Source organism: Opisthocomus hoazin, chromosome 3 (genome assembly GCF_030867145.1).
Source record: "Opisthocomus hoazin isolate bOpiHoa1 chromosome 3, bOpiHoa1.hap1, whole genome shotgun sequence".
NCBI classification, from domain to species: domain Eukaryota; kingdom Metazoa; phylum Chordata; class Aves; order Opisthocomiformes; family Opisthocomidae; genus Opisthocomus; species Opisthocomus hoazin.
This window is the reverse complement of record NC_134416.1, coordinates 59,426,602-59,434,063: the sequence shown is the minus strand read 5'-3', so window position 1 is coordinate 59,434,063 and position 7,462 is coordinate 59,426,602. Positions and strand designations below refer to the sequence as shown.

General features: G+C 42.4%; 1 long non-coding RNA gene across 1 annotated transcript; it reads right to left on the bottom strand.

Moving 5' to 3' along the window:
• Nucleotides 1-213: 213 nt before the first annotated feature.
• Nucleotides 214-5,475, bottom strand: LOC142360750 (uncharacterized). The gene is made up of 3 exons (XR_012763326.1): nt 3,894-5,475; nt 3,565-3,646; nt 214-2,495 (listed from the first exon to the last, which is right to left on the bottom strand). It is a non-coding gene; the product is annotated as an uncharacterized LOC142360750 (long non-coding RNA).
• Nucleotides 5,476-7,462: the final 1,987 nt, after the last annotated feature.

Here is a 7,462-nt window from a genome sequence, read left to right as displayed (position 1 = left end):
TACTTCCAAGCTAATTGCCTGCAACAGTGCTGCTCCCCGCTATGAGACTGGAGTTCCCTTCGGGGACTTACACTTTTGGGGGAACCACTGCTACAACCACGAGCGCTCAGACTCGAGCCCTGCTGCTCTCACTTGATGTAATACTGGTCTCACCGTAACAGTCCTGCAACCTCAGAGATCAGCTCTAAAGCTAGAAACCAGATTTGCAGGATGTGTCTCCATTGCTTGGTCATGTTCTTCAAAAAATGGGAAAAAACATCATAGGAAAATATAAACTGTAGGGAAAAATTCATAGGAAAATATAAACAAACTCAGCATTACTAGATGGTATACTTTATTTTGTGTTCTTTGGCATCTTGGTGAATTTGCCCATAAATCTGTGTTGCTACTGCACGTTTTATCTAATAAGTGATATTAAATAATTGTATTCTGTTGGGGGTTTTTTGGGTCTCAATTAGTGTGCATATTTGAAATTTTGCATTGTATTAAATGCAGAATATTATCCAAGAAAAAACTATCAAGGATAAGGTTAAAAACTGAAATCTATATTGTTAACTCAAGGCTACCACACACTACAGAGCAAAGCCTTTTAAAGAATGCTATTCACTACATTACAGATCTAAGCTTTTCAAAGCAGCATATGCGGGATTAAGGCTACATTTAAATCTAAACATGATAAAAAGGAAAAACCAAATAGGCAAAACATGACTACTTTACAGCGATGTTATGTAAGAACTTACATGGGGCAATAATTCATGCCCTGGTTCTATCTTGTAATGGTATCAGGAGCAAAAAAGACATTTTAAACATTAATTCTTTTTTTTTTTTTTTGTCCTTATCTAATCGGATACCACAAATACTAAAATACTTTAATTCAAACTGTATGGCTATTGCCATTACAGTGCAGAGCTCGTTTTGTTTGTGAGCCTCAGTCCTGGATTTTCTGTTTCAGCACACTTCGACTTCACTTCAGTACCAGCTCAGCTCTGACATTTCGGGAGTTTGTGACCACTGAAATACTTAGCTTCGTGACGCTTTTCAAACAACTGCAGAATTATCTGTACTATATTCTATTTTCAAGTTTGTGACAGATATTCTCAGTACAGACTCAGTCTTGAAGTTACTTGCGTTTTCAGGCAAAACCACTTAGATTACACTATCCTTTGGGACTATCTATACTGCCTACATAATATATGTCTACTTCGTAAGCAGCTTAGGATAGGGACCATGTATTATATAAAGTGGAGCATATAAACCAATGTCCTTATTTAGTAATAACCCATGTTCTCACTGCTTAGCACTGCAGTGGCCGGTGCCAGGCTGGGATTTGTTCGTGAGAAGACGAGTGGTAGCACAATAACATCTACTAAAATACACTCATTATTCCTGCCTTTCTCATTTGAAGTTGAAAACAGCCAGCAGCCAGCGGCATAACCTCCTTGGCAATCAATACACATAAGAGGCTCCTAGATCCTCTCCATGTCATTCCATCTTCCACCCCCTCAGGAAGAAAATCTGTGACGGAGATGGCAGCATTCTCTGTAGGAGGGTACCACCGCTCCCCTCCCTCCCTCACTCCCCCGGGCTCCCAGAGAAATACGCTGCCTTTGAAACTCATGTGCCAGGATATTATTCAAAGGTTCATGGCTCCTGATTCTTCCTACAACCCGCTCTTGCCCCTTTGTTTATTCGGCAGGGTGAAGGAGGGAGGAGGGAACTGGATTAGCCTCCCAACCCTGCAACAAAAGGCAGAAAATCTCTGCCTTAGGCGTTAAATAATCTGCATTTCTAGAGAATTACTGAATGTGCTGGAATTACCTCCAGAAAATTTGGCGTATTATAAAACAGCTATCCATAGCACTTAAGAAACACTTCACATCAAAATAGATTTGAAACCAACAGGAATTTTGTTCTGATCAGGTAACCACTGCCACACACCATAAGAGGAGCAAAACAAAACACTGACACCAGCCTACTGGATTAGCAGAATGTAGTTATTATTTCAAGTCCCTGAGGTTTTGTTTTTGTCTACCTTCAGATGTATAAATGTTACACAGATACAAATAATCGGAACCACTGGGATGGGAGTATTGGGAAAAAGAGGGGGAAACTATTCAGGTTTTTGGTCAAGTGAATAATTATCTTCCCATTTGTAAAAGATCTTTACAGCTGAGAGAGGACTACAGTATTTCCCTGAACATACCACGGGGAGACAACTGGGACATTTGTTTCGCTGTTTTTTTTTTTTTTAACAGAGGAAGAAAACTACCTAGTCTTTGCTCATGGTATTAGACACATACCATACAATGGCTCAAAACACTAATTTGCTTAATTGCATTAGTCCACTCCCCTCCTGTTCTGGGAATTCAAGCTTCAATGGTAAATTCAACCTCCTAATGAGATCATGGTGACGTTCCCAACGTGAGGCTGTAGGGTGGCAGCAAGATGGGCACGGGAGCCATGCGTCTCCTTGGTGACTGCCTGAGTGGTTAACCCTGGTAAGAAAGGGTGGAGGGAAGAATCAGTTTGAGTGACAGTACTTCATCCTTCAAACTTCAGCTAATGGCTGAGCAAAGCAGAAATAGCGCCAAGCAACCACCATGGGGAAATTACCCTTGTTTTAATCTCTGTCACTTCCAGCTGATGTCAGTAGAAGGGGACAAGACGAAGGACCTCAAGCTGTGGTAAAGATCATTAAAATAGAAGAATATAAAGCCACGGACATCACTGGGCCATCTATTAAATACTAATTTCAGTTGAATGCAGACATTTTTCTTTGTTATGCTGTTTGATGCTATTATTATTATACCTTTAATTCATTTTGTATAGTTCTATACCTTTTTTAACATCCTTTGTAATGAGGGTGCCTTCTAGTCAGCTCCACCAGCTAATCAGATTGCTTTCTCTTCATTACTCGCATAGAACTTTCAAAGCCTGAAGCCTATGCTAACTGGAATATACAATCACAATTTAAGTTCTGTGGAAGAGCTGAAACTATGCCAGAGTCACAGCACAGAGCTATTGTTATTGTTGTCGTCATATCGAGAGCAGGTGAGATGCTTTTGAATTAGAGTGTTCAATCACAAAAGTGTCCAGTTACTGTACATGTGTGTTTATCATTCACAGCCTCCAGGGGAAACAACTAAGAGTCTTTTTTGCTATTTATCCAATAAATCATGTTAAGACAAATGTAGGGCAACATTAAAGAGATGATGTCTGTGAATAGAGAAAGACAAGAATTTTAGAGGGGACACATCATTTTTTTTCCCCAAGACAAAGATATTTCTGAGTCAGAAGACAACACTGCCCACATGCAATTAAGCAGTCTACAACCCTCACACACGGATCCCCTGAGCCCGGTTTCGTTCACAGCAGTGCAAATCTAGAGGATTTCCATCGCAGCCAGTAATATTAAGCTGTTTTGATAAATGCTCACAAAGGCAAAATTGTTCCCACTTTTACAAGACTGGGTATGTGAGTAAAGACAGGAGGTGCAGGCACGTGGGTGAACCTGAACGAAGGGCTCTGAAGGCTACGTGAATCCAAAAGTGGTAGAAAACTTACTCTGAGCACCGAGCACCACCGGCGGGTGATTTGCCTCTCTGGCTTGCAGTTGCTGCCCGGGAGGGCGGTGGGGAACAGCATCCTGGTGCAAGGGCGAGAAGAAAAAGAGACACCATCACTACATGAAACCAACAGCAGCAACTTCTAATTCCTCTGCACTCTAATTTAGTACAACTGAGAGTGTCATCAGTTGCTGAAATCTCTCCACTATTTTTAAACCTTAGGGAGCAAATGAAAATCACATTTTAAAGGCAGAAACTTAATTAGGGTTTTTGAGAGCTAGTCATTTGCCAAAAGAGAGGCGACAAAGCCAGTTCTACATTCCTTACCTCTTCTCTCCTCTGGGAAGATTTCTGATGTCTGCTGCCGATGCAAGTGGTGTTCCCTTTATTGTGGATTTGGCTGCAATGGCTCCTGGCAGATCATTTTGACGTAGCTGGTCATCAGGATTAAAATCGAAGCATCAACGGGTTTTTCAGTTTGTTTGGTTTTGTTTTCCTCAGCGCTTTTAGGAAAGCCTGTAATTCCTATAATCATATCCTGACCTCAGTTCTCAAGATCTTCTATTTTCAAAGATACCTACACTGTAATCAAAGTTGCCATTACGGCATGGCTAGGTATACCTGCAGTGGCTTTCATCTAGCTAGATTCAGATTAAAGGTTTCTGCAACCTTGGGGCTGCTGAAGCCCATGGCAGGGAGGCTGTCGCAGCAGCGAGGCCCTTACAGCCCCACAGGGAACACTGGGCACCTGCCTGCGATGTCCATGGGCTTGGTGGCCCTTCCCATGACAGCTCCTGCCTACGTGGCTCTGCTGGATTCACACCTTTGCCTCCTAAAAATACCTCATTACCCCTGTCACTATCAGATTGTCGGTAGTTAGGTCTTCAAACCATGACCTTCTTCCTTCAGCCCAAACATTTATTGTGCATGGCGAGGTTTGGTCATGAAGCTCTCACAGTTCACGCGGGCTGAGAGTTTAGCTCTAAACGCAGCAGCTACTGTTGTGGCTGCGACATACATCTGTGGCTCCTCCTCTTCAGGTCCAATTTTTTTTCTGAAAATTTTTCCTTCTCAGCTTTCTTCAAGCTTTTTTGTTGCTTCTTGTTGGTCTAGAGCCCAAGAGAAGACATTCTGGTATACTTCTGAAAGTTCAGCAGGATCAGTCAGTTAGCAGCTTAAGCAGCTGAGAGGCTGGGAAGAAGGCAAGATATTCACAGCACCTTTTTAAGGTATTTGATACATAATCAAACACAATCCAATATTTTGATACGTAAATTAGGAGCCTAATCTCTCTTGACTTTCCTAACAGTGAACGAGATGACTCCTCCTGACTCCACTTGGTGGAGGAACCTAATTTAAGCATCCAGATTTAGATGAGTTAAGTATATGATGTGATGACTCCTTCCCACTCCTGTTCATTTTTCCACTGCTCACATGGATAGGAAATTCAGAAGTATGTTACTATTTTTTTTAGCCACTTGATGTGACCCCTTACCGCCAATGAGAAGAGATTAACCTTTTGAAATGTGGGGATGAAATTACACTCTTTTCAGGACTAGAGCCATGAGCTAATATAATCACGTAGAGCCTAGGAAAGAGCTATGGAGACACCAGAATCTCAGATGTGAAATTTGTGTCTATAATGAGAAAAACATCACCCTTATTAAGGGGTTATTTAAACAGGCTCATGATCACAATCCCAACCGATTCTGCTTTGGCCAGGAACAGAAAATAGTTAAGAGAGTAAGGATGTGAACCCAGATCTCCACCCACAGTTTCAGTGGGAGAAAAAAATCATCTTCCAGCTGGGTTTTGCCACTGACTAATCCTGCAACATCATTTTCACAGAGAGGCGTAAGAATTAAAATGAGCTCTTTAAAATGCAGGCCCAGCACTGTTTGGAAATGAATTTTGGGTGTGTAACATATACTCACGACAGTCTTTGGCTGAACTATGTTTTGAACACAGCTGCAAGCACTCATGTAGTCATTCCCTTAGAAACATCCATCTTGGTTATGGAAATATTATATTATTAGAAAATAACTACTAGTCATCAGAAGAGTGCACCCTCATATGACCATATGAACTGTGGAATATAGGCAATATTATTTGGAAATTTAAAAAAAAAAAGGTGTGAGGACAGAGAAAGGCTAAGATAAAACTTTGTTGTGTTGCTTTACCATGAAATATTAATAAACAGAATAAAATGCACTCATGATTCCAATTCAGAATTTGAGGAATTCCTTAATTGTGGCTCTGTCACAGGTGAATGCTTAAGAACACTGCCCTTCTGATTGCCAGCAACATTTTCAAACTATTTGACACATGATTAGGTGCTTGTGAATCTACAAGGGGAGGAATAAGAAGGTGTATCACCCCCTCCCTGGCACTGTTCAAGGCCAGGTTGGATGGGGCTTGGAGCAACCTGATCTAATGGAAGGTGTCCCTGCCCATGGCAGGGGGGGTGGAACTAGATGATCCATAAGGTCCCTTCCAACCCAAACCATTCTATGATACTGTAATGGCATTAAGTAGATCTATCCAATGCAGAAAATGCCACATTAATCGATCTCCCTTTTGGTTCTGCTGTCTTCTGCATCAGATGGGATGTCAAGTTAAACATTGCAATGCCAGAAAAAGAGATTTTGCTGCTGTTACTGGCACAGTTTTAACAAAAGCAGAGGGCTAGTTTCCTGTGCCACCACAAAAGTAGCCCTATGTATATGTTTCAGAAACAACCAAAGTACATGCAGTGGGATTCTAGTTGCTAGATACTTCCATACATAAGCTAACAATTTTGTTGGCATGATCTAGACTGCGCTTTTAATATAATCAACACTTGTTCCAATTTCTTTCTTCCATTTCAGTATGTCTGCTTCTTTCTTCCTTCTTCACTATCCCTTCTAATTCTTCTGCTCCCATTGCAATAGTGCTCCAGAGGCTCCTGCCAGTCCTGTACGTAGGAAATGTGCACGAGACTTTCATGCTATGGCTTCATGGATCCTGGCCTAAGGATCTGAGCCCTGCTTGCTCGCTGGGGCTGCCCGGGGAGCGCCTGTGCACAGCCTGTACCGTGCTCAGCTACCCCCCTTCTGACTGGCGAGAGGCTGCTTTGACGGTTCATCTGGGCACACCAGGAGCTCGGCTCAGCTCAACTAGGGCTGACAGGGTAGGCATCACCCCCACTAATTCTGACAGGCTGACAATAGAGGTTTAACGCTAATGAGCACAATTTCTTGTTCCAGTACCTCATTAATATTTGCTTGATTAGTCTCACATCTTCTTATTTTGCTTCCTCACTTCTGCTCCTTCATCTAAACTCAATCTACTTGTGATATACTCCCATCCATTCTCCATTTTCTCTTTGTTTTCTTCTCAAACACTCCTAAAATTCTCTTGCCTAAAGCAACAGTGGCCAAGCGCACTGAGAATTAAAGCTCAGATAAGTAATTACCAAGCTTTTGAGCCCTCACTAACACAGCCTTGTAGGGAACTAAATGAGAAAGAAAGGGACGCAATGGTTCATGTGCTTGGGAGAGAGGTCAAGGTGCTAGCCATGGCTGAGACATACTTTCTAATGAAGAGCTCTTAAGGGAGATCAAAGAAGAGACTGACCAGATGTGCTAAGGCTGCAGTGTGTTGGAGCAGGGAACGAAACGGGTCCAGCTCCCTCCGGCCAGCCTTCGCTGCAGCCCCTCACAGGAGACTGAGGGGATGTAAAGAAAGACGGAGAGCACGAGGCGCTGAGTGCCCCAAGGGACACAGGAGATCTGACTCTGCTGAATGGCTGCTTGGCGTGCGACATTCAAGATGTGAGGCTTGACTGTCCCACATCCCTACTCACCTTTGCATTCTCCCTCCTATTCATTTTAGTTACTCTTATCTTTTGCCATAAA